Below are 24,673 nucleotides of genomic sequence, written 5' to 3' on the forward strand. Positions count from 1 at the left end.
ATTCATCAGGAATTTTTTTCCTGTTTTCTAATCTTAGGAAAGAGTAAAATCTATAAAACAAGCTGAAGCCGGTTTGGATCAGTGGTAGAGCGTCAGTCTGCGGACTGAAGGGTCCCAGGTTCGATTCCGGTCAAGGGCATATGCATTGGTTGCAGGCACATCCCCGGTGGGGGGTGTGCAAGAGGCAGCTGGTCGATGTTTCTCTCTCATCGACGTTTCTAGCTCTCTATCTCTCTCCCTTCCTCTCTGTAAAAAATCAATAAAATATATTTTAAAAATTTATGAAACAAACAAACAAAAAAGAACTGGAGGTCTTATACTGAGTGCCCTCAGGAAGCCCCTTCCTCTTTTTCAGCCTTGGTTTTCCCATTTGTCAGACTAGGTTATTGGGGCGAGGTGACCTTAGTAACTCATAAGTACTAACTCTGAAATTCAAGAGAATATATCAGGGAATTATTTCAATGCTCCAAGATTTTTGGAGCTAAAATATTCAATCTCAATCCCTTTTTGTACTTACTCCTCTTGTAGCCTCCTACAATGACACGTAGTCAGGATAGTCAAGGTACTTGCTGATGACTATTTATAGTTCCCTAAGGAGATATAAGGACATTCATGACTCTTTTCTTGCTATTGTAGAAATGTTGCTGCATACATTTTAGAATGTGTTTCAGCCACAAGGCCTGAAATATAACATCCGGATAAACCAATGGGAGCAATACTTTATTTTTCATTCATCGAGTATTCATTAAGGGCCTTCTAAGCACACATTGTGCAAAGTACTAGGAAAACAAAGGGACTAAAGACTCTTTTTCTGAGGTCAAGGAGTTTTGTACAGACTGTTCCCTGAATGTCTTGTTCATCAAGATTTCACTGGAGATCAGATGTAAACAGAGATTTTTCTAACCTTATTAGGTGCCCACCGTGTGTCAGGCACTGGATAAACAAGTTTGTGTAGATTGTCTCGTCACTTGGGTATTACTTTCCTGTACTTCCACCTCCCAGAAACACTGATCTGGCTGAGGCACAGAGACAGGAGCCTTTACACACTGATTCTCCCTTCACAAGGAGGCCCTGGCACTCACAGCACTATCCCTTCATCCTTGCTGTCTGATCATAAGCGAAACTTTGCTCTGTGGTGGAGTCTGGAGCTGTGGTGTGTGCAGGCATCCAATGCCCCCACTTTGTGGAGAACACGACACATTTATTTCTATTCAAGCATTTGAGGAGAAATAATTTATATTAAAAATAGTTAGCCGGGACTGGTTTGGCTCAGTGGATAGAGCTTCGATCTGTGGACTGAAAGGTCCCGGGTTCGATTCCGGTCAAGGGCATATACCTTGGTTGCGGGCACATCCCCAGTGGGGGATGTGCAAGAGGCAGCTGATCGATGATTCTCTCTCATCGATGTCTCTAACTCTCTGTCCCTCTCAATTCCTCTCTGTGTAAAGTCAATAAAATATATATATTTAAAAAAAATAGTTAGAGATCATGCAGTAAAGTTTAAGATTTGAACAAATTTAAGATTCATTCATATTCCCCCAACAAATATTTATTGAATGACTATTGTGGGTCAGGCATTGTCCTGGGCCCTGGGGATGAAGCAGTAAATAGGCAGTTTAAAGAAAAATCCCTGCCTTCATGGGGATCCATTCTAGTGGAAGGAAACACACGTGGTATCTCAGCTGTTGACAAGTGCTGTGGAGGGAAACAGAGCAGGGACGCTGACTTCAAAGACATGCCCAGCTTGCAGAGGATTGCCCCGGCTTCACCATCAGATTCTCTGGGGCTCCCCCTTGCCTCTGCCATAAGGGTTGCCTGGGCAGAGAAGGGAATTGGGAGCTGGAATTGTTGGGAGGTAAACAGGAGATGAACTGGTCTAAGAGATGCCTCTTGAGCATGTTGACCCAAAGAGAGGACATGCTGAGGGAAGGAAGGAGGTAAGTTTGTTCATCCTGTTGTGCCTCCTGGCCCAGAACCCACACCCTGTGAAGCCCCAGTCAGGGCTTGAGCCCTCTTCAGCACGCTTCTGTTTCTATATTCCTACCTCCTCACTCAACAACATACCCACCTGAGTTTCTCAGATGCCCCGATGGCTGCTCAGGGGAACTTCCTTCAGCAGAGCACTCGCTTTCACTCACCAGACTTCATCAGCAATTCCCCAGGCTCCACCCCAACCATTTGGCCCTTCTGCCAAAGCTGTTGGTCAGAGCTTTACAATGTGCCAAACACTATCTTAGCCACATACGGTGATAGTGTCTCATGCTTCATTCTTGAAGGGCAGAGGGAAGGAGGCAAATCAGAGAAAGGGGCTTATTTGGGGGCTAGTCCTGCCACAAAGAACAGAGACTTGCCAAAACTGGTTTGGCTCAGTGGAAAGAGCTTGGGCCTGCAGACTGAAAGGTCCGGGGTACAATTCAGATCAAGGGCATGTACATTGCCTGCAGGCACATCCCCAGTGGGGGGTGTGCAGGAGGCAGCTGGTCGGTGTTTCTCTCTCATCGAAGTTTCTAGTTCTCTATCCCTCTCCCTTCCTCTCTGTGGAAAATCAATAAAATATATTTATTAAAAAAAAAAGAACAGAGACTGCCAGACAGTGGTTCTCAAACTCGATGATGCATCACAGTCACCTTCAGGTTTGTTACCATCAGACCCCAGGGTTTCTGATTCAGTAGGTCTGTGACGGGGCCCTAGAATCTGCTTGTCTAATTCTGGATCCAGGGGAAGCTGGTGCTGCTGACTCTGGGCCCACGCTGAGGTCCACTGCTCCAGGCCCACTGTGAGGCAGGCTGTCTGCCCTCAGTGCCCCTGCCTCCTCCGGGGCCCTTCCTTTTCTCCTAATGTGTGGGCCCTTTTCTCCCTCCACTCTCTTTCCCTCCTTGGCCATCTAGTTTTTTTGCTCTTGCTTTAAACAACGCTTTTGGACTGTAATCGGAAAAAATTATACTAAGTTGCAAATGGCTGGTCATAGGTACCATCCCTTCCAGGAAAATATACATGTTGACTGTCCAATTAACTCCAAAGCTAAGGAAATACAACCGTAATGGTGGACTCGAGGCGTCCGCTTGTGAATGGTGGTTGTGTTTTGGGGGTTCGAAGCCTCTGAAATGGTGGCCCCTTATCTTACCTCCCACTGCACGCCTGGGTGGGAATGTCTCCCCGAGCCTGGATATGAACTGGAATTCTATGTCCCTTTTCTCTAGAAGCAGTGAGGTAAAGATGCCGCCACTGAAGAGAAGAGCAACTAATGGTGATAATTAAATTCTCCAAGGAGACGGGCTTCTCAGTGTCTTTTGTGTTCAGGGAGTGTCTCTCGCTTTGGTGGAAAGAAAGAAAATGTGTTGTGACAGGCTCTGATGCTCCTGCCGAGGGAGGCCCTGCTGTGGCTGCATCAGGGCCCAGGTCTTTCTCTGAAAAACAAACTGACCAGGATTTCAAAGATTAAGGCCATAGCCTCTCATCCCAGGCTCGAAAATAAAGTGGTCGGCTTCGAGGGGCTGGGGCGGGATGCAAGGACGTAAGGAAGAGGCCGGAGAAGAAGTTGCATGGAGGGAAGTCAGCCGTGGCCAAACTGCTCATCTGTCCAGAATGCCAGCCCTGAGCTCCTGCCCTCCAATCCCAAAAGGCATCCTCTGGGCTCCCTGTCTCTACTCACCCTTTTCCTGAGAAGCAATCATCTCCCGGAAATGCTGGCAGGAGAAGGAGCAGACAGGAAGGGGCAGAGTCTATGGGTGGCCAGAGGGAGCTGTCCCTCCAAGCTGACATGAGGACAGCGATGTGAGACAGTGAGCAAGCAGTGGCCAGGGAGCCAGAAGCCTAGGTTCTTGTCCTTGTTTGACCTGGCGCAAGTCACTGTTCTCTTCAGCATCCACTGAGGAGTTAGGTGAGATAACCGCGGAGTACCTCTGACATTCTACCGCCTCTTCCACCAGACTCACCAGCTTCAGGTAGTGCATCGGAACTACTTGGATGACATTCATTTCTCTCTCATCTATTATTTTGGCCTCAGATGGACTTGCACACAAAGACATGTCTGCTGCAAAGCCTTTCTCTGATTTGTCTTCAATGGTTATTTCTGAATCCACATTACTCACTGGGAAACTACCCTCTGCTGTCCCCCTCTCTCTGTCTTCCCCTTGCCATCCTTGGTGTTGCATGAGGAACTCTGTGACCATCTCATATGACCTTTCTGCCCCTGAGAAACACCTCTCCACAGTGCCTTCTTGAGAGCCCAGTTTGGAAGAAGCTTCCAGAGCATAAATTTGTCTCATGTTATGTAACTTCGGTAAGATGCCTATGTAAGAGTGTGTGTGAGTAAATCGCCCAGGACATGGCCCTTTCTGAGGACCCTCTGTCTCACCTCTTTCCCCCTGCTCTTCCATCTTTCATAGGGCTGTGGCCTTCATAGCTTAGCCATCATGCATTAAATGGGGATCTTCTCTGCACTATGGAAGGAATTAGTAATTGAGGCTCTCAGACTTGGCTTTTGATATGGGAGCTGCAAGACAATCCAAAACTAAGGACAAAAAAGCACTGCTTTACCATCCTCTAAATATCTTCATTACATTTTATATTTATGCATAATCTGTAGTCTTTAGATTAGCTTTGTTACTTAGCAAGTCATGAAGTTGGGCAGATGGTATGTAGTTTTTAATTCCTACTACATGGAAGTCACTGTGCTGAGGGAGGGGGAGACAAATGACCGGACATGGTCTCTGGCCACACAGGACTGATATTCTATAAATGGTTATAAATGTAAACAAGCAACTGACCTGCAACAGGACGTTGTCAGTGCATGAGAGGTGCAGTGTGACGGCTAAAGCAGGAGGGTTTTACCGAGGACGTGGTGAGCTCTGGGTGAGATGTAAATAGAGACGGGGATGAAATCACAGATGATAAGATTTCAAGATTGGAGTCAGAAATATGGAGGTCTTTGAGGAGAACTTGGTTCCACCCTCTGCTGCTAGAATTGCAGTTTTGGTTGCTCACCACCCATTAAGCCTGGTTTCTGGGGGTTTCCTGGAATTCAGTGCCCCTCATGGGCTGCTGCATGAATTTGCACTCTGTGTGCCTGACTGATTTCTAATGAGAAACGAAGTCCATAGCAAGAATGGACTCTAGTTTTCCCAAAGTGGGGGAAGGTGGCTTTCGAAGATGGAATTAGCCTATGGAATGCCTCCAGAGGTTATTGCCCCTTTTCCCTAGCAATCTGATCACCTAGCCACCCTCATTATTGCCAGTAGCAGCAGCAATAGCTACAACTACAACTATAGTTATAGCTCCAAAGAAGTCGATTATGGCAAGCCAATAGGGTTCCACACCAAGAAGAACCGAGGAAGGTAGATAGTGTATTCTTTAAGGCTGGGAGACCCTGGGCACTTGCAGGTACATTAATGGGACAAATATTTATTGAGTGCCTACAATATACTAGGCTTTTTTCTATGTATTGAGAATACAGTGGTGACAGACAGAAAAGGGCTCTGCTCTCCCTACATTCTAGTAGGGAATGTAAACAATAAATAAGTTAAAAAACAAAAACAAAAAAACCCTATACACAAGAACTATAAGAATATCAGAGAGTGGCAAATGTTACACAAAAAAAATTAAAGTGATGGGCTAAAGAGAAGTTGGGTGGCCTATTTAGAGAAACTGGTCAGGGAAGTTCAGCAATAAAATATAATACTTCTTATAGGCTTCTATAATGAGCATAAGTGACCCTATCCTATAAAATAAAGAGGTAATATGCAAATTGACCCTCACACCATCACACAAGATGGCCTCCCCCATATGGTCAAAGATGGCCACCACAAGATGGCCTGCAGAGGATGGTAGTTGTGGGTGATCAGAAGCAGGGGAGAACAGTTAGGGGTGATCAGGCCAGCAGGGGAGGGCAGTTGGGGGTGACGAGGCCTGCAGGGGAGGGTGGGCAGTTTGGGGGAACCAGGCCTACAGGGGAGGGCAGTTAGAGGCAACCAGGCTGGCAGGGGAGGGCAGTTGGGGGTGACTGGGCTAGCAGGGGAGGGCAGTTGGGGGTTACTGGGCTAGCCGGGAGGGCAGTTGGAGGCAATTGGGCCAGCAGGGGAGCAGTTAGGCATCAATCAGGCTGGCAGGGGAATGGTTAGGGGGTGATCAGGCTGGCAGGCAGGCAGGCAAGAGGTTGGGAGCCAGCAGTGCTGGATTGTGAGAGGAATGTTCGACTGCTGGTTTAGGCCTGATTCCTGTGGGATTGGGCCTAAACCAGAAGTCGGACATCCCCTGAAGGGTCCTAGATTGGAGATGGTGCAGTATGGGCTGAGGAACAACGCCCCCCACCCATCCACCAGTGCACAAATTTCGTGCATTGGGCCTCTAGTAATTAATATTGGAGGAAATTGTGTTGTCTCCACATGCCTTGAAGCATTTATTATTTTTATTTTTAAAATATATATTTTATTGATTTCAGAGAGGAAGGGAGAGGGAAAAAGAAAGAAACATCAATGATGAGAGAATCATTGATCAGCTGCCTCCTGTACAACCCCTACTGGGGATCGAGTCTGCCACAACTCAGGCATTGCCCTTGGCCAGAATTGAACCTGGGACCTTTCAGTCTGCAGGCTGATGCTCTATCCACTGAGCCAAACTAGCTAGGACACCCTGAAGCATTTATATGTATTATTTTTTACATCTACAGCTTATTTATTTATTTTTTAAATCCTCACCTGAAGATATTTTTTTTCCATTGACTTTTTAGAGAGAGTGGAAGGGAAAGAGGGAGGGAGGGAGAGAAAGAGAGAGAGAGAGAGAGAGAGAGAGAGAGAGAGAGAGAGAGAAACATTGATGTGAGAGAGGCACATCAATTGGTTGCCTCCCATATGAGTGCTGACCAGAACTGGGATTGAACCTGCAACCCAAGTACATGCCCTTGAAAAGGAATCGAACCTACATACCTTCAGTCACTCTATAGCAGTAGTTCTCCACCTGTGGGCCACGAACCGCTAGCAGGATTCGAAATGTAAATATCAGAAAGCACAGATATTTAATTACAATTCGTTTACAGTAGCAAATTATAGTTATGAAGTAGCAACGAAAATAATTTTATGGTTGGGGATCACCACAACATGAGGAACTGTATTAAAGGGTCGCGGCATTGGAAAGGTTGAGAACCACTGCTTCAGTGAGTGGGCTGATGCTCTAACCAATGAAAAAACTAGCTAGGGCTATAGTTTAAGTATTTAACAAAAAATTTAATACAAGCCATACTTTTCTTGTTTTTGTTTTTTTTCTAAGCCACATATTGAATTAGGGTAGTTCCAGTTGAAGTGCCTGAAGTAAAAGAAGTTGCTTCTTGAGCTCAAACTGCAAATAAATCTGATAACCTTGCCTAGAGAGCAATTTCCACGAAGAAAAATAGGGAGGAAGCAATTAATTCATTAAAGGATGAATCAGAAGAGAGGAAATGGGGGCATTGTATATAGGGAATATGGACCATAAGTTGTAAGCAATCTTCTCATTTATGGTTTTGATGGGAACATTATACTTCCTTTCAAGTTGGTCACTTAACAGAGCTAATAATCAGCCATGAGTTATTTCCATCAACATTAGCCTCTGATTTTCTCTGAAAGGAGGCACAATACAGAGAGAGAGAGAGAGAGAAAGAGAGGGAGAGAGAGAGGGAGAGAGAGAGAGAGAGGAAGGAAGGAAGGAAGGAAGGAAGGAAGGAAGGAAGGAAGGAAGGAAGGAAGGAAAGAAGGAAGGAAGGAATCCTAATGGTGATACCCTAAAACAATACGGGCGGTTTACCATGGCAACCTCTGGCTTCTGAGATTGAACAGAAAGAATCACCCATAAGAGAACAAGAACTCTGGGAAAAGGTCAGTGCATGCCAGTTTGGAGCCTGGCCTGGCACTGAGTAAGCAGACGCAGCCACAGCCTTTCCCAAGGAGGACCGCTAATGAGCTCTGTTCCATGGTTTAAAGTGCTATCGATTTCTCCATGACATTCAAGTATTTCTGAAGATTAGGGTTTGAAATATGCAGTTTCAGAGCATTTTACCCCAAATGACCAAATCTAATGGAGGTTAGAATGATATATAGAAATGGAAGGAGACTTGAGCAGTTATTTCCTTAAATCTCATTATCCTTTTGATAAACCAATTAGCTTTCTGTTCAACATTGTTTAGTTTTGTTTTTCTTTATGGTAAGTTCAAAAATGTTAAGTATTGTTTCTCAAAGTTTCCATTACCAGCGAGACTCTCAGCAAGCAAATAGCCACCATATGTTTTATAGCTTAAACTCACAATACCAGATGGGAAGGCTATAAAGTGGCTCTTCCCCTTTTGTCCTCTCTGAGAGGGAACATTCACTCTGACTTCAGAAGGAGACATCTAGGTGAGGTGAGGATTTGTAAAAGCAGTCTTCTAATACGAAGAGATATTTTGGCTTCACAGAGGACCAGAGCTACCCAGAAGGAGGAGAGCTAGTTATGTGGGAGAGAAGGGAGTGCCTTTTGGCTGACGGAAACCACCTTCTTCATGCCATTTGGATCCGTCAATAATAGGAGCAGTCCCTGCTGAAGAGAAGTAGAGGCCAGAGCTGCCATATTAGAAATCTAGGTGGTTATATATGTGGGAGTACTGGATTCCAAGGCCTCTTCTGAGAACCAATCCATGTCCCTTTAGAGAATCTGCTCCCCTTGTCCCTGCTAAGGCTTATCTACTCCCTTACCTTCTGCTCAGCTGATTTGACCATGAGTGTACATGTGACCACAGCTGGATCAATCAGATGCTCTCTTCTGGGCATGTGGAATTGGGTCTAGAAACATAGTAGGTTTCTACTAGGCACATGAACTATGAGTTGGATATGAAGTTGGGATTGGGGCATCCATGTATGGCTATGGTTAAGTGAACAGAGAAATCCTATATAATAAAAGCATAATATGCAAATCAACCAAGCAGTGAAATGACCCGTCAGCGTGGATGGGGCCAGCAAGCAGGCAGCACCAGGCCAGCCAAGGCACATGCCAATGGTGGAGGGAGAGGATGGCAACGGGGGTGGTGGTGACCAGCAGCAGCGGAGGGGCGATGGTGAGGGGCTGGCACCATCCGCTGATAGGCCCATCTGGTTGCCTCCTGCAGGGAGAGGCCAGACTGCAGCTTAGGCCTGCTCCCCATGGGAGCTGTCAGTAGGACATCCCCTGAGGACTTCCAGACTGTGAGAGGGTACAGGCTTGGCTGAGGGACTCCCACTCCAGTGCACGAATTTTCATGCACCAGGCCTCTAGTCTATATATAAAAGCCTAAGCAACTGGTACAACCAACGACCAGCACAACCAGTGGACCAGTCACTATGACGTGCGCTGACCACTAAGGGGCAGACACTCAATGCAAAAACTGTCCACTGGTGGTCAGTGCACTCCCATAGCCAACTTTCCATGGCCCCTTCCTGCAGCCTCTCCCCCCGGCCAGCCAGCCCCAACTACCCCGTTTGGAACCTCCTGTAGCCCATCCCCTCAAAAGGAGAACCTTCTATAGCCCCTCCTTCTGTGGCCTCTCCCTCCACAGGGGGTCTGGCCAGCCAACCTCCCATGGCCCCTTCCCCCCTCCCTCCACCAGGTGGCCCTGATTGACCCCAATCGGCCCTGATTAAGGGCCAGGCCAAGGGACCCCACCTATGCACAAATTTGTGCACTGGGACTCTAGCCTATACTACTAAAAGGGTAATATGCTAATTAGACCAGACATCTTCCAGACATCATCCCTGACAAAGCCTGGGGCGTGGCCAGCCTGCAAACCACCCCAGGCCTTCACCCATGCCAGCCCTGTCCCCGAGTAGGGACCCCACCCCCACCCTGATCAGGGTATGGCCATCCTGCAAACTGCCTGCAGCACCTTGCCCAGGTTGACCCCGCCTCCAAGAGGGGACATCCCACCCCAATTGGGGGTGTGACAAGCCTGCAAACCAACCTAGGTCCTTCATCCAGGCAGGTTCCGCCTTCCAGCAGGGAGCCCCAACCCAACAGGGGGTGTGGCTGGCCTGCAAACCCAGCAGCTCCTGTCCCGGTGGCCCTACCTTCCAGTGGACCCCCTTCAGGGAAGGCCAGCCAGCCCCACCCATGCACCAGGCCTCTCTCCTATATAATAAAAGGGTAATATGCAAATTGACCCAAACAGCAGAATGACCAGAATGACCACTAGACCAGTCACTATGAGGTGCACAGAACCCCTCTTGGTCCCTTCCCCAGCTGTCAAGCATTGATCACCCAATGGCAAATGGGAAACGGAGGTGGGTGGCAGCAGGGGGCTGGGCTGGCTGCCGGCAGCTGGGGAAGATCGCCCTGATCACAGGCCAGGTCTAAGGACTGTACCCGTGAACAAATTTCATGTGCCAGGCCTCTGGTCTATACTGATAAAAGGGTAATATGCTAATAAGACTGGGTCGACTGGACATCCTACTTCCTTCAGGACAAAGCCACAGTGGTGGGGGCTGAGGCAGAGGTAATTACGGATGATCAGGATGGTAGGGGAGCAAGCAATTAGGGATGTGTTCATATTGGCAGGGGAGAGCAGTTGGGGGCGATCAGGCCAGCAAGGGAGGACAGTTGGGGTGATCAGGCTGTCAGGGGAGGAGGGTAGTTGGGGTGATCAGGTCAGTAGAGGTGGGCAGTTGGGGGCAATCAGACTGGCAGGGGAGCAGTTAGGCAGCAATCAGGCAGGCAGTTCAGGCAAGCAGTTAGGAGCCAGCAGTCCCAAATTGTGAGAGGGGTGTCTGACTGCTGATTTAGGCCCAATCCCACAGGGGTCCCAGATTGGAGAGGGTTCAGGCCAGGCTGAGGGACATGCATGAATTTTGTGCACAGGGCCTCTAGTATAATAATAAAAGCAAACATTTGCAAAGTGCCAGGCACTGTTCAAAGAACTTTATGTATATTGATTCACTTAATCTCCTACAAATCTTATCAGGTCATTCTTATCTGCATCCCCATTTTATAAATCAGGAAACTAAAGAACAGATGCTTATGAAACTTGCCCCAGGTCATGAACAATTAAGTGATGGAGTTTGCATTTGCATTTGAATCTAGGCAGTTTGACTCTAGCAATTGCCTTTAACTTTATGTTAAACTGCTTTCAGGAGGGTGGGGATGAGAGAAAGGAGAGCAAGTGAAAGGAAAAGAGAGAGCGAGAGGGAAAGTGGGAGGGAGAGAGAGAAAGCATGTGCCTTATAGAGTCAGAAATAACAGACAATATAGTTCTAGAGAGAAAGGGATTTGGAGAGACAAGCCGGCCTGGCTCTCATCAGTTTTGCAGTTTCTGGCATCAGTCCCTATGAAGTCTGGCCTCATTTCCTGCCTTTGGTTTCCACCAGACCCCTCTATTTCTAATAAATTTTCTTTTTTTCTTAAGCCAGCTTGAATGGGTTCTGTTCATTGCAACCAAATGATCTGTGACTCAGTAAACTGGCATAGGAGGGAACATTTTACCGCAGGGGGTCTGAAATTAGATAGAATTGTGTTGTGTTAATCAGCTAGAGAAGTGTGTGAGAGATCTTTTAATTTTGCTCTTTCTTAAATTCACACAGGATACTAAGCAGGAACAGTCTAAAGGCTTTCAAGATTAAATCTCATACAAAAGTATGGTTTAGAAAAGAAAGTTCAATCTATGCCCAATGACTGAGGACTGTGCCATCATGTCTTCACTTCTTGCTGGTGAAAATGGACCTAAATTACAAAGATAGCTTGTTAGAATGGGAGTAAACCAAGGATTGATCTGTCAGAAGGGTATAGATGATGCATTCTTTTTTCTTTTAGATGGTGCATTCTAGCCTTAATTTTTATTAATTAGTCTTCATTTTTACTTCTTAGTTAATGTGCTTTAAAAATTTTTAACTTATTGGAGTGACATTGGTTAATAGGATGGTATAAATTTCAAGAGTACACTTCTATGAATCGAGATCTGTATATTGCACTGCATGCCCACCACCCAAAGTTGAACCATCTTCTGTCACCATATATTAGGCTCCTTCCAACCCCTCATCACCTCTCTCCGCTCCCTCCTGCCCCCCCTCAACTCTTCCCTCTGGTAACCACCACACTGTTATCTGTGTCTACAAGTTTTAATTTTATATCTCACATCGATGATTCTCTCTGTCTTTCCCTCTCTTTTCCACTCTCTATAAACAACCAATGGAAAAATATCTTCAGCTGAGGATTAACAAACAAATAAACAAAAAATGGTATCGGGATTTTGATGGGGATTGCATTAAATATGTATATTGCTTAATATAATAAGGCCATTTTAACTATGTTGATTTTTCCAATCCATATACACAGAATACCTTTCCATTTTGTTGTGTCTTTTTCAATCTCCTTTAATAATGCTTTGTAGTTTTCCATACATAGATCTTTCCCATCTTTTGTTGTTTATTCCTTAAAAGTATTTTATTCTTGCTTGCAAAAGGAATTTTTTCCCCCATTTCTTTTTCATGAAGTTTCCTTGTTACTATAACGTGTTTTTAATATTGCATGAGTTCTCCATTGCCACATTACAAATCATCCCTGAAACTCAGTGGCTTAAAAACCTTTATTGTATTCTCTCTCATGGTTTCCGTAAGTCAGGAATTCGGACAGGACAAAGCAGACATGGTTTGCCTTTGCTCATCAATGTCTGGGACCTCAGTTGGGAAGACATGAAGTCTGGTCTTCCAACTGAATGATACGGGGCTCGTATCATCTGATACGAGATGGGAGATTTCTTCATTCACATGTCTTCTTCATTGGCTGTAGTTGCTGCTTATTGGCTGGGCCCTCACTGCTCCTGTCACTCAGAACACTTACATGAGGTCTCTCCACGTGACCTAATTTGGTCTTCCTTACAGCATGGTCATTGGGACCCAAGAGTGAGCATCTCCAGAGAGAACCAAGTAGATGCTGCATTGCATTTTATGATCCTAAACTCCAAATTCACATAACATCCCTTCTGGCACCCTCACAAGCCTACCCAATTTAAGAGATGGAAATACAAATCCTACCTCTTGAGGGGAGATATGTCAGTCATGTAGTAAGAAAATTAAATTGAATGGGAGCTATTGCAGACATTATTGGAAAACCAGCAGAGAGAGAAAAATACAGCGAAAAATGTTGACTTTTTAAAATGGACTTTTTGTGGAAATCTATAAGGCTGCTGCTTTTTTTTTTTTTTTTTTTTTTAAGCAGAGCATTTAGTAAGTTTTTAAGTGGACTGCTTGAAAATTTCATCATTTGAAAGGAACTGTTTACAGCAAGAGGAACTGATACTCCACACTCGATTCTGACAGCAAATAACTATCAGTGATGTGAAACTCTTGAGAGCTTGAGAGAGAGTGTCCATCCTCTTAAAGGACAAGTCTGATGTGTATCTTTAGACTTACAGACTTGAGGAAAGCAGACTTCAAAGAGTTCAAAATAGATGATCTCATGGTGAGAACCTCTGAAAGAAACTTTGGCTTAAAAATGCTCCAAAAATAAAATTCAAAACTTAAATTGTGTATGATCCTGATGAGGAAGAAAAAGAGGAGATAGCTAAAGAAAACAGCGTGTCTGCTGATGAGCTCTGGTTGTAAGAAAACACGCACAAAGATGGAAGGAGGGGTGTAAAATCAAGGATGTTTATGAAAGAATGCCATTAATTTTTAAGAATGTCAGAAGGAAGTAGAAGCATATAAAAAGCTGAGATTTCAAGGCCTGGGGGAGTTAAAGATAAATAGCCAAGAAGATTCTTATGATTATGTTCTGAAAAACAGACAAAGAACAGCACAATCAATTTCCAAGCACATCATATAGTCTGTTAGAACTAGTCAAAACACTGCATACTTAAAAAGAAAACCCTCATAAAATACCATTTTGATAGAAAGAAAGCAGAATACCTTTACTCCTTTTTTTCTTTTTCTTCACCATTATAGACTTTGAAATTTAGAATGAGCATACATCCCAGGCTGCTTAGGGTAGGCCCAGTTTATCCCTGTGCCTAAGTGTAATTATTAGTAGTGTTCCACGTCATTCTCAGTTTGTGTCCCACTCTGAATAGTGGACAAGATAGGACTGAGATGGCTGCATAATTTGCTGGACTCAGTGTGAAATTAAAATGTAGAGGCCCTTGCTCGAAAAATAGGAAAAAGAAAAGTACTTGTTAAAGTTACTATAATATGCCGAAACCGGTTTGGCTCAATGGATAGAGCGTCGGCTTGGGGACTGAAGGGTCCCGGGTTCGATTCTGGTCAAGGGCATATACCTTGGTTGCGGGCACATCCCCAGTAGGGGACGTGCAAGAGGCAGCTGATCAATGACTCTCTCTCATAGATGTTTCTAACTTTCTATCTCTCTCCCTTCCTCTCTGTATAAAATCAATAAGATATATATATTTTTTAAAGTTACTATCGTGTTTCCCCAAAAATAAGACATCCTCTGAGAATAAGACCTACTTACAGGTTTCCTTCTGAGTGAAATATAAGGCATCCCCTGAAAATAAGGCAACCCTAGGCTAAACATGAGAGATTTGGTCCACTGATTCTGAAAGAAATGGAGTCACAAGAAATTCATCAGGAAATTCAGGAATTGGATTGTTATGATGATGTTCCAGAAGATGATGACATGATTGTCATTGAATAAATGAGTAAATTCTTGATACTGCAGGATTCACAGTTTGTCTGGTTTGTGTTGACAACTACCGTACTACGGTACCGTATACAGGTAATAAATTTCCTTTATTTTCATTTAACAATAAATGTGTACCATATTCTTCTTCATGGAAAAATAAGACATCCCCTGAAAATAAGACCTACTGCCTCTTTGGGAGCAAAAATTAATATAAGACACTGTCTTATTTTTGGGAAACAGGGTATAATATAAAACTTTTTCCTTTCTTCTGCAGTTTCTCTTGACCTGTAGTGGTGGTTCTTATTTGCCATTTTATGGAGTTCTAAGTAAAGAAAAAATTCATTTTTTTAAATATTTTATTGATTTTACATAGGAATTGAGAGGGATAGAGAGCTAGAAACGTTGATGAGAGAGAAACATCGACCAGCTGCCTCTTGCACACCCCCTACTAGGGATGTGCCCACAACCAACGTACATGCCCTTGACTGGAATCAAACCGGGGACCTTTCAGTCTGCAAGCTGACGCTCTATCCACTGAGCCAAACCGGTTTTGGCAAGAAAAAATTCATTCTTAACATGAATTTTACCTTTCATCTTTATGTTGTGTCATGCCAGTTTTAAATACAATATACGAGCATTTAACTTGTATATGGAATCACCAAAATTACACAATTCACATTTTGTAGTTCGTACACATCTAATCATTTTATGCTTAACACTGAACCAAAGAAACTCAACTGTTTTGACTTAACCTTTGGACACATGTGCATTCTACCAACATTTTTTACCTTTAGCTTACTGATGAGAAAGACGGGACCGAAAGGAAAAGAAACTATGAGTTGCCTTACCTTTCCCTTTTCTCCTATGTCATAATATTCAGCGCAAGTACTTAGTGACTACAGAGAAACGACTCGAGTTAGAAAGGGTATGATAGCATTCCTTGGTCAGTGTTTGTTAAAATATGATTACCTTCTTCTGTGTACAAAGCAGGTTCTGATTCTAAGGGAGAATGTGGCTTCTCAGATCAGTCCTCACCCCGGTCACTCAGTCATAGAGGTAACACACTTCCCTTGTGCTCACTTTGAATCTGGCTCAACTCCATGCAGGATCCACTGGAATTCTGTACTAATGGGCCTCATGGGTGATGTATGTGTGAGACAAGCAATGGACATGCATGTTGTGCATATCTCCTCTGTTCATGTGGGTACGCAAGTGTCTCATCAGACTTCACTCGCAAAACACAAGTTCAAAGGTAAAATCAAGAACTTCAAGACAGCAGTAAGAGGCATTACACCATGGTCAAATGCCCATGAAGTCCCTGAGTAAGATCAGGATTGTGTATGGTTTCTTTAACTTGAATGTGCATCAGAATCATATGCAAGGCTTGTTAAAGTACAGATTATTGGGTACCACCCTCTTCTGATTCAGTAGGTCTGAGGTAAAGCTCAAGAATTTGCATTTGAGCACCATTGGTTAAGAGCAGTGCATCTCACACTTGATGATTTATACAAACCATCGTGGTATCTTGTTCGAATGCAGAATCTGGGAAAGTAGTTTTGGAGTGGGGCTGGTGCTTCTGGTTCGCAGCCACACATTGAATAGCCAGGGTCTAGAGTAGATGATGAATATTAGAGGAGGCCGAGGAATGAGACTTGAGATGGGCTTTAAATCATAGGTCCCTAGGAGGCTCGAAAGTCTCCCCAGAAATGACAATTTTGGAAACTATGCTTGTCTCACCTCTTTGTAGGATTCCCCTATACTACATGGCATCTTAGATGACCTCTCAAGCCTCTTCAAACAAAAATATTCCACAGTTTGGGGAACCTGTGTGTTCCACCCCTGTCCACACTGCCGCCACGAAGGTCTGCACTAACCATACCCTAGGGTGCTGGATCCAGGCGGAACAGGAAGGGGAGTCGCTAGGTGGTCCCCAGAGCAAGAGGAGCTTCCTGCGCTCCTGCTCCCACCTCTTAGTGTCTCTTTACAGGATCAGGGCCTGAGCTCCCAGGGACTGAGGTAGTTCCAGCCTCAAACAAACATTCCCAGGAAATGTATGTCGACCACTAAGATCTAAAGCAGATTCAAGCATGCCCAGGAAAGGGTAGAGGGAGGTACTGAAAACAGATTATCAGTGGGTGAGTTAGTGGCCTGAACCGATGCAATATGCCTACTCTCTTCCCACTTTCCTCTCTGTTCACTGAGGCCACAAGCGGGCTCAGGGGCAGCTTCCAGTGCCCTGGTGGAGAACTGTAGCTTGGGTTTTTATGGGTGGGAGGGAAGAGAAGGCCATTGACAAATAAATAAACAAACATGATTCTAGCAACTAAAACTGCACAAAAGATCAGAGACTTTTTCTTTTTTTATATTTTATTGATTTTGTACAGAGAGAAAGGGAGAGAGAGAGTTAGAAACATCAATGAGAGTCACAATCAGCTGCCTCTTGCACACCCGCTACTGGAAATGTGCCCGCAACCAAGGCACATGCCCTCGACCGGAATCGAACCCAGGTCCCTTCAGTTCCCAAGCCGACGCTCTATCCATTGAGCCAAACCGGTTTCGGCCAGAGACTTTTTCTTTGAAGGTTGGGAGACAGAGTTTATCTCCTCTGCTGCCAGAACAGAGAGAGGACCCTAAGTTTTTCGGTTTTTTTTGTTTTTTGTTTTTGTTTTTGTTTTTCCTTTGTTTAGTTCCGCTCAAAACTTGGTTAAAAAAAAAAAAAAAAAAAAGGCTCCAGGCCTTGCCCCCACCCCTGGGGAGGTAGGTAAACCCACTTCGCAGAGGTTTTTAATTCCTGGGGTAATCCCTTCCTTCCGAGCCAGGTCGGGGTACGAAGACTCCTTGTATCCACATCTTTGATCTGGGTGGAAGCAAAAGAGAAAGGCTTCTATAAAGCCATCCGAGAGATGGGACCGGCCTTGAAAGAGGTTGTAAATGGACAGTTCACCTTTGATCAGTCGACCTAGATCCTTTTTATAGCCCAGGATTATGGGTTTAGAAGTGCCTTCCTATGTCCCCACAGGAAACACGTGATTTAAGAACAATTAGATTATTCTAAAAGTTTAGAGAGATTGTACACAAAGGACTTCCATTTTCACTTAAAGAGAAAGAGAAAGGAAAAGAAAACATCAGCTCAAGCCATGAAGTTGATCCCTGAATTAATAATAAAATGGAAACCCCGTCTGTTTCTTTCCATGTAATCGGATACTCTCTGGCCTGGCAATTCCACTAAAATCTATTAACTGACAAGGGTATGCGATGTATTTTTACTCCCCATTTCCCTCACCCTGCAGCAAAAGGAAACAAAGCATTTGCTGTCTCTCACGGTTGGATTTTTATTTCATGCTATTAAAATGTCAGAAAACAGAAACTTAACAGTCTGACTGTTTTCACTTGGGCATAAACAGCTATTAGGGCTGACTGCTGATTTCCAATTAATTTAATGTGTGTGGTCAAATACTTCACAGGAAGACTAATTCATCATGGCTGCGTCTGTCTGTGTGTGTTTCTATGAATGTCTCTATCCCCGCCCACCCCAATACCATTTGAAGGGAAAGAAAGTTTACAATCTGTCTTCAAATCTGGTCAGGGAAAGATTTCATCTTTTGCTGGGAAATATAAACAGCTTCATGTGAATGTTTAGGGAAAAGTCTATGACTTGGGAAAGGAAGAGACTTTCCAAGGGTGGCCTGTTCTAACCCCGTCAGCACAGCCCTCTTGCTCTCTTCGTGATCCCGCTCTCCCCGGCAGCATGACCGTGAGCCTCCCAAACACACTGGTAGCCGCACCTCAGGAGTGTCCCACTTCCTGTGGCAGCCCGGCTTCCCCTGCCTGTGCATCAGCTGGGAGGCAGAAGTCAGGTCCCCGTGAGCCTGGCAGGTTGCCCAGGCATTCACCACACCTCACTGCTACCCAGACCCATGCTGAGTCCACTGAAACAATCTCTTCCTTTGTTCTACCTCGCTAGGTGCCTGCCTCCTTCTCAGCACCTTTGGTCCCCAACTAGGTAACGTGGAGTCTACTACTCCACTGGCCAATAGTGAGCCCTGGGGCTCAGACAGGGCTTCCACCTCTTCCGCAGCAGATCCAGTTCCAATCATAACATTACCCAGCACATCGTTATCCCTGGGAGGGCACAGTAAGCATCTCGTGGACAGTTAGGACATCTTCCTTGCAGTGAGAGAGCCATGGAATTAAATGCTCTCATTGTTCCTGCAAGGGCCTTGACCTCTGCATGGAAGGCCCCAGATCTGGGAAGTGGACATCAGCCAACTACAAACTCAGAGCAGACTCCTAAAGATGGATGGGTAATGTGAACGGCAAGGGATGGGATCCTCTTCAAGAGAACCGATCAGGGGAGTCCTCAAAAAGGAAAATATTTAAAATTTGAATTTTCAGCTGTTGAATAATTTTCTCTTTCCCCCAGCCTCCGTTAAACACACGCGTGCGCGCACACACTTCGCAATTTCCTCTTTCCCTCATGATTATTAACAAATACCAAACATTTTTTTTCCCCATAGTACGTAGTTTCCTACAAATTCCTGAAAATAACAAGGACATTTGTGAACTCCAGATGCCTGAAATACAGATGTATTGAAGTATTCAGTGCTTGGGTCATCATGACCCCAAAATATCTAGGCAGAGTAGTCAAAACCTCAGGCGATTTGAGACAAGTCAGTCTAAGTATTCACATATTCATGTGCTCATCGAAAACACAAATCCTCAGTGTCCTGCACGTACCAGGAACCATCCAGGGACACAGAACAAGACACACACAATTGTTTGGTGACACATAGCGATGCCCTCGGTGTATTAATCAGACTACTCACATTCTTGCTGTTGCTCTGGCTCTTTAAAGAGCCTCTTTCGGTGTCCTCCGTTCTGTTGGAACTATCTCAGGTTGTCAGCTCATGTCTGGGATGCAGGCAGTTTGGGCTGCTTGCAAATGGGGCACCATTTCCACTCTTTCTCATCGTGACAAAATCTATGTGCCTATGGTAATTTTATTATTTTATTTTATTTTTTTAATTTTTTATTAAGGTATTATATGTGTACATATCTTACCATTGCTCCCCCCACCCATATATGCCCTCCCTCCCCAGAGTTTTGCGTCCATTGGTTACACTTGCATGCATGCATACATGTCCTTTGTCTGATCTCTTATCTCCCCCATATCTCCCTCCTCTCCCCGCTGTAAACCTATGGTAATTTGAAATTCTTTCTGCTGGAAGTTACTGGTGACCTTAAGCCTGTGGCTGGGAGAGCAGGTTCCAGAATGGTGGGCTCTCCAAGGGCTGTAAATGACTGACAGTGAGAAGGCCAGAAGGTCCAGTCCCATGAGAAAGAGAATGGTAAAGTAAGCTAGAAAATGTGAGTGCTTTTCAGAGCCTATTATTTCTGTTGTGTCCAGACTCCCCTGGGCTTAACAGAAGAGGAACCTGGAGCTCTGCTAGGTCTGCCAAAGCAGAAGGTCCTTCACCAAAATCTGGGAATTGGATTACGACAGAACGGAGGGGCTGGGAATGAGAGGTGCACGGAGCCCCCTTCCAGGGGAAGCAGACTTCCAAGTGCAGAGACAGAGCTGAATGTAAACCGAGGGTGAGCCTGGGCAAGGGAGGTGGAAACAGAGGCCTCCTACTCAAGAGGCCCCTCAAACCCGGAGGCTCAATGGATCAGCTTTTTAGCTTCTCTTCCAGGAACAAGTGAAAGGCCCCAAGCGGCCATTGTTAGATTCTCTGGCCCCTGGTTTGGAAAATTGGAATCTCCACCCGGGGATTTTTTCACAGCTCTCCACTGTTATCGATTCTTTTAGCAGATGCCCAAGGACCAGCCCCCTGAGGAGTTGGAAACCCAAATGGATCTCAGGGTCCCTCAGCCTTATCCATGGAAAACCTAACGAGCAAATTCACCAGATAAATCCAAGAGAAAAATCTCCATCTGTGACAGGACTCACAAGACAGATTAGCAAATCTTTATGATGTATGCATTTCATTTTTATTGGGAAAAGGTCAAGAAATAGTTTCTGAGCACCTGCCTAATAAGCTCTTTCTCATTCTCCTCCTTCTTTCAGTCCCTGCTCCCTTTCCTCATCTCTCCATTTCTAGGTGAGTCTTCCTTGACTCCTCTAATTCTTCCAATCATACTCAGCGCTGCCCTGTCACAGCCCCTTGTGGCACTGCAAACTTGGGAATTTGTTTGATGGTGTGCTCTACTGCACGCTCAGCTCCCTGGCAGCGAAGACCCTGGCTGGTTTCCTTTCATCTCTCGGTGCCTACCACTATGCTCAGCACAGAGCATTATTTGTTGGACAAGTGAATGAATGAGGGGCTGGATGAAGGGACATAAAGGTGCATCTGATATGGACATCAGGTGACTGGCCAGACACAGAAGGCCAGGTTGGCATCAGTGTGCCAGGGGCCCACTTAGTGTCAGCCTGGGGCTGGAGGAACTCCATTGCTGCTGGCTCACCCAGAAAGGCTTTTTTTTTTTTTTTTTTTTTTTCTTTTCTTTTTTTTGCCCTAGAGCTTGCCCCTGGTAGGATATGGGTCCTCCTGCATTTTTAGGGCCTTGACAAGCACAGAATGAATGCTCCTTCAGGTGGCATCCTCATTTGTTTACATCCAAACTGCTTTCTCCCCCTGGAATTAAACTGTCTTTTCTTCCTCTGGAGGTATAGTAATTCCTGTAACGGATTGTTTCCTGTTCAATAAAATGACTCCGGTCTGTTCACCACACCCCCTTCACGGCATCACCTTCTCTCAGTGTTTTCTGCAGTCCTCTCTTGGGCTCCTTCTTTCTTTTCAGATACGCTTTCTTGTCACTAACTTCTCCAGCTGGCCCCAGACCCCCTTGCTGGGCATCTGGTTGGGACTCAACCTAGCATCCCCTGGCTCTGCAGATCAGTGATAAAAGAGCAAGGTCAACCCTGTCTTCTCACGTGCGATCTTTGCCTGCCACCTTCCCAGGCCCTCAGCACCGGAGTTGTTTAGCCTGGGTAGTTTCTTCTTTTCCCAGCGAAGTTGGACTGGACAATGGAAGATGACATTAGAGAGTTGGGAGTTTTGCATGCTGTCCCAGGGATTCACTCAGTTCTGAACATCTTAGCCTAAGCAGATCCTCCCACCCTTCCCAGACCCCCTTTTAGTGGCCTACTGGTATCTAGGAGGCACTTGTTGCTTGTGGTTGGCCAGCAGGAAGAAGCAGTACTGGAGTAGGATGGGGTGGTGGGAGGTGTGGAGCGAGGTAAAGAAAGAAAAGGCAGAGGTGGGTGGGAACCAGGGCAGGATTCAAAGGAATGAGGCCTCCAGCCACACTGTGGACCACCTCTGCGAGGCCAGAGGACAGAGACGCTGAGGGCACCTACCCAGGACGACTATTGAAGGAAGCATGTTCTGGGATGGACTGAGATTGTAACACACACACATTTGTGCATACACATGTGCATACATACATACACATAATAATAAACAGTACCCGCTCAGTCTACCCCTGGCTTAAAGTCCAGACGAAATTGAGGCACAGGGGTTGTGTGTCCTGTAAAACTGTGCCCACTCCTTGACTGTTGGGACTAAGACTAGACACTGGTTACCCTAGGGAGGAAATCAAGTTATTAACTACAACTTAGGGCAATATAACATGAGAAAATGCCAGATAGCGATCTGCCTCTCTAGATTCCCTTTCCTCTTCTCCACTCTGCCTCTGCACTGAGAAAGGACAGCAGCCACAGTTGCATGTCCTCTGGCTTCTGAATGGTTTCCGCCAAGAAAGAGCCTCAGCAAAGAAGGAGGAGAGGGGTGCCCCAGGTACTTAATCCCCCAGCTCCATCCCTGGGACCCGGCCTCTGCACAGTTCTTTCTTTCCTGGTTCCGGGATCTCACCCCTCCCCTGGGATCTCATCCCGAACCATGAGGCTCGAGGACAGTGATAGCTCCGTAGCAGCGGGACTGGGGTTTCTGAATTCTCCTTGGCTCTCCCACACTCTAACCGTATCTTTGTTATTGGTTTGCTTCTTTATGAATAGCCTCCTGAATTATTCTAATTTGACAGTGCTGTGTGTCTCCTGTTGGGACCCCGACTGATACAGCTAGAAAATTGTATTTCAGTAGGACTCCTGCTTGGTTGTTTTTTTTTTAAAAAAAAAATACTGTGAGGAGCTCAGCTAAGCCGGGAGGGAGAGCTGAGCTGTCAGGTGTCAGAATAGCTGATTAAAGCAACAATGAGCCCAAATGAAAGCAACAGTGGAGCCTTTTATCACTCACTGTGATAGGATAAGCAAGAGGCTAAAACCAGAGAACACACCGTTCCCCCTGCTTCATCTTCCCCCAGGTCCGATGGCACGCTGCTAGGGTAAGGTGACGAGACGTCCCGCTTTTGGCAGGACAGTCCCAATTTTTAACAATTTGTCCCGTGGCGTTTTTAAAAAGTCCCGATTTCTTTCCAAAAAGAACACGGGACAAATTGTTAAAAATCGGGACTGTCCCGCCAAAAGCGGGACGTCTGGTCACCTTATTAGAGGGTCAGGCGGACTGGCACCGACGCGAGGTCACCTCACTGTCGTGGGAGCCCTGCATAAGAGGCTCCGGCAGCTCTATGGACCCTGGGGCGCGGGAGGGAGGCCAGGACCAGGAGTGGGAACGTGCTGGGTACTGATTCACCGTGGGGTAGTGTCTCCACGGTCTTTCCTCCTCCCTGCAGAAGGAGATCTCAGCAGGGGCACCTCGAAGACTCTGCCCAAAGCCTTCACTACAGAGACCTGAGCATGAAGACACTGGAGCTAGGAATGTACATGTGAAGGGCATAACCGGCCAGGGGGCCAGAGGTCTAGACAGCCACTTCCTCCGGAGGCTGCCATGCGCAGGCTCTGTGCCATGTCCGGTGTGGACAGGGCAGCAGGCCCGGGGAGGCCTGCCAGGTAAACCCTTCGGAGTCTCCTCGAGTCAGGCCTGGGAAAATCACACATAGGTTTCTAACCAGAAGCCAGGCTCCTCCAATACACACAACACACAAAATAGGGGAAATACACCAAACTGTTAATGATGGTTTCTCTAGATCAGAGCTGTCAAATAGAAATGGAATGTGAGTCACATATGTAATTTTATAGCTTGTAGTAGCTACTAGTACATTATACAAGAAACATAATTTTAATATAAGTGATTTAATTCAAGGTGTTCAAAATATTATAATTTCAAGCATACAAGTTTTTCGTTGGTTTTTTTTTAAGTTATGAGTGATATATTTTATACTCCTTTTTGGGTACTAAATCTTCAAACTCCAGTGTGTATTTAACACCTTCAGCACATCTCAATTCAGATTTTCCCATTTCAAGTGCTCAATCACAACATATGGCTAGTGCTACCGTAGGAGACAGCACACCCCTGGGTGATGGGGTTGTGGATTCTTAAATGTTTTTCAAGTTTTCTGCCACGAACGTGAATTTCAGATTTTATAAGTCTATAAACATGATTGTATCTAGGTTTTATTTATTTCCTCTTTTATTTTAGTAAAAATTTATCTAAAAATTCTAGTCTTGTCTGTGATGGCCTTAGGGAAAAAAGGGGCTGTTTCCATTTTGCGGGAATGAGCCTGGACAATATCCACTGGGCAAGGGCTGCAGGGCTTGGTCTAGCCTGGGAACCTCTGACAGGGGAGGTGTGGCTGCGGCAGACAGAGAGGCTGCATGGGCGGGCACCTGGGCCGGCTGCGGGTTTCTCTCTGCCTGCTGCTGCTCCTTGTGTGGTCTGAGCTCCACCCAGACTGTGAACTGAGATACGACACACACAAAAACAGGCAACTCCTTTTTAACTAATTCTAGACCTAAGGAATAAGTGGAACACTAAGTTTCAGTTCCAGAGGTCGAAGGAAGACTCAACGATGTGAGCCAGCTCTTCTCTAGGCCTAAGCATGAGTGTTTGCTGTTGTACTTGGGGACAGTAAAAAACAAACAAACAAACAAACAAACAAATAAATAAATAAATAAATAATTTTTAAAAAAATTATTTGCAGCTAAGAGTGTATAGTCTTAGGCTCATAGGAAGGACTCGTAGGCTGGTTAGTCAGTTGGCTGGTTTGGAAACAG

The sequence above is a fragment of the Pipistrellus hanaki genome, assembly GCF_964339955.1.
Source record: "Pipistrellus hanaki genome assembly, chromosome: 2".
Taxonomy (NCBI): Eukaryota; Metazoa; Chordata; class Mammalia; order Chiroptera; family Vespertilionidae; genus Pipistrellus; species Pipistrellus hanaki.